This window comes from Podarcis filfolensis (assembly GCF_964270895.1).
Source record: "Podarcis filfolensis genome assembly, chromosome: 16".
NCBI lineage: Eukaryota > Metazoa > Chordata > Lepidosauria > Squamata > Lacertidae > Podarcis > Podarcis filfolensis.
Genome location: NC_139620.1, coordinates 10,687,343 through 10,691,031, shown reverse-complemented (window position 1 = coordinate 10,691,031; position 3,689 = coordinate 10,687,343).

Here is a 3,689-nt window from a genome sequence, read left to right as displayed (position 1 = left end):
GCCTTTTTCTAAGAGTTGCTGTTTTGCTTGTCTCTTGAAAAGCCACCTGAACGCACTGTTGTGGCAAATCTTATTTATTTATTGAGAAAGATTTATATACCACTTCCATTAGGAAAAAAACTTTAGATGCTTTACATAAAATGATAGGGAATATTTATTTAAAAATAGCAATAAAATCAGACCTTGGGTTGTAACTTACTATGTTTTACTCAGAGTAGAACCAGTGAAATTAATAGCTAAGTTAATGCTGCCCATTAACTTTAATGGGTCTTCTCTGAGTAGATACAACCCTTTAAAAATGTAATAAAACTGAAACAAAGATGAAAACCAAGAGGTGTTGAAGGCAAAGTCTGCATTGCTTAGCAGTCTTGTACCTAGAGCTGCTCATGCATTCTAAGAAACCAAAAAATATCGGTGGCAAATAATGGTGCAGTTTTGAAAGGTGAAGTCCGCAATTGATTCAAAATGGCATTTTATTGTATGCAGCCATAGAAAAAAACCTGCTCCTTGATCTCCAGAACCATCAAGCAAAATTGGGTTATGATATCTTAAGAGGTAGCCAAATGCATGACGAACTGACAAACTACTTTCCAAATACATAGTATAGGTATAGTTTTGCAGGGAGCAGCATTCTATCTCTGCTACCTAGGAGGGATAGGTGTGTGTGCAGGAAGAGGGGAATAAGCTATGAGGAAAGACTACCTCAGGGGTAGAACATCTTCCATCTCTCTGTGCTGCTGGGACAGACCTCAGCCTGAAACCCTGGGTAGACAATACTGAGCTAGATTGATGCTGGAAGATTCGAGCCATGGGATTTGCTCCCACAGTATGTTGTGGTGGCCACTGAATTGGATGGCTTTGAAAGAGGATTGGACAAATTCATTTTCATACCACAAATTAGGGTTGCAATATGGCTTTGGCTGTAATGTCTGGAAAAATCCAGCCATATAGCAACCCATGTTGGAAGTGTAGGTTTTGGTGAATTTCCTCTGGATTTTCACTTTTTGAAATATGGCGACCCTACTATAAATGTTCAGGGAGGTGGGTGGGTTGTTATATTTTTGTTGGTTTACATAGCAACAACTGTGTCCCTCCAGAAAGCATGAATGCACCACAGAAAAACTAATAAAGTAGAACGGTGTGTGGGTTAGGGCTCAGCGATATATCAATATAAGTCACAATGTGGAGCCAGGCGACGCTTCTCTTGATTTCTGCAGCCCCTGTTAGCTCGGCCGGCTCAACTCTCCCCTGTGTCCTGCAGGGGGCAGCAAAAATCACAATGGGGGTAAAACTGTGAAGCCAGCCAATGCCTCTATATAGCTCCATCCTTATTTCAGGCATCATGATATATCAGAATATTGTGATGTTTCGCATGGTGATATCTTCTTTTTATTTTTTGGTGATCACTTGTAGCAGAGTAAGATTGTCTTCCATTAACACAGTTTTAACAATGAGTCTGTAAGTGACTGTGGAGGTGGAGGCAAATTCTGGATTCACACGTCCGTCCACAGTGGGGACATTGGTTCCTATGTGGGAGTTGATCACGGTGAGGGTTTGCCAAGCGTGCCTTCCTCTTAGCACGTTTCTCCCTTTCGTCCTGAGTTTGAGTGTCTTCAAAGCCCATGACACCTTTGGTAAAGGCTGTTCTCCAACTGGAGCGCTCGCAGGCAAGTGTTTCCCAATTGTTGGTGTTTATACTACATTTTTTAAAAATTTGCCTTGAGACAGTCTTTAAACCTCTTTTGTTGACCACCAGCATTATGCTTTCCATTTTTAAGTTCGGAATAGAGTAGTTGCTTTGGAAGACGATCATCGGGCATCCGCACAACATGACCAGTCCAACAAAGTTGATTTTGAAGAATCATTGCTTCAACACTGGTGAGCTTTGCTTCTTCCAGTACACTGACATTAGTTCGCCTGTCTTCCCAAGTGATGTGTAAAAATTGTCGGAGACACCGTTGATGGAATCTTTCGAGGTGTTGGAGATGGCGTTTACAAGTGGTCCATGTTTCACAAGCATCCAGTAAGGTTGGTAGTACAATAGCTTTGTAAATAAGCATTTTGGTTTCCTTGCGAATGTCCCAGTCCTAAAGCACTCTGTACTTCCATCAGGAGAAAGCCACACTCGCAGAGCTCAGATGATGTTGGATTTTGGCATCAATGATGGCATGGTGATATATCATGATGCTGAAAACCAGATATTGCCCAGCCCTAGTGTGGATGGTCCAATTGATCCACCATTGAGTGCTCTATTATTCCATCCGTGGCATGTTGCAGAATATGCCCATGAAAAAACAGCAGTCTGGGGGCTTCCTCAGTGTGACTGGATGAGGCCCTGTGTGAGTTTAATTCCATGCAAGCAACACTGCCTTTCCCCTCAGTTGATATTTGCTGAGCCATTAATGAATGGGTGGATGGTAGCATCCAGTTAACATGTCCAGTATCCTCTCCCCTTCATCTTCTCAGTAAGCTGATATGAAGCGAGTAATTAATACAGAGGAACATGAGTACTGAGATGAGCAGATTTTTGCAAGCTGATCTAGGAGGGTTAGTTTACCACCATCACAAGGAAACAATTCTCCTTCTCCCTGGGAAAGAGGAGTGAATTGGCTCAGAGGCAACAAATAGCACATAAGCATCTTCACAGGCTCGTTATGAGGTTAACGGGATATCTCACGTATGGTTGGTTTGCATACAAATGCTAATGTTTAATGTTTTTCGATTACAGTATATGGTTCAAGGAAACATGGGTGTGTGTCCCGTCCCCCCAAGTATTCCATTTTAATTAAAAATAGCTTTTAGGGCAGGTGTTGTCTGCTATACACTTTTGCTTAGGGGGTTCAGCCCTATTTGATTCGCTAGTGGTTGATGTAAGGCATGCTCACTTGCAAGGGAAAATGTTTACTTCAGTGTTACAACAAACTCCTTGCCCTGCTCTGCTCAGACGTAAGCCCTGCCCTGTTCAGTGGGGCTTATTGTCATGTAAGTGTGCACAGGACTGCAGAATGTTGTACCAGCAATGCAGTCTTGTCACATTTTAAAAAGACTAATGTAACAAGTATAGCACATTATAAATCTATTTGTTAGCCTTCAAGGTAAAGCCAAGATCTGGAAGTTCTTGTTACATTTGAATTAACTCCCGTCAAACAAAGTGGATATAATTATGATTAAATATCCTGCAACTGCAATTCCTATGCACACTTAACATGGAAGTAAGCCCCATTTGTTTATTATCATTTCTTAATCCTTAAGTGATATTTCACCTTTCCTCCTGAACAAAGGAGTTCAACAACAGACATCAACAATAAACATTAAAACACACACACCCCAACCTGGAAATAGTTAAATTCATTCTGAACAACAGTTTAAAATTTAAATTTAAAAGCATTTATATTCTGGTTTCTATTTCAAAAATCTCTAAGTGGTGTGAATTACTCCTGAATAAACATTCATGGGATTTGGTTGCAGCTTGCGAATAAATCGCAGCGAACGACTCCCAAGAATTATACAATACCGGATCCGGCTTGCAAAGCGTCCAGCCTCTTTTTTTTTTTAAGGCTACTGCACCTTTAAATTTCCTGGGACGCTTCCCGCCGCTTCCATGGCGACGGAAAAGGTGAGAGTGGCAGGTCGGGCAAAGCAAAAGCTGACTGTGACGCTACCAAAACAACAAAAGCAGCCTAGGGAGG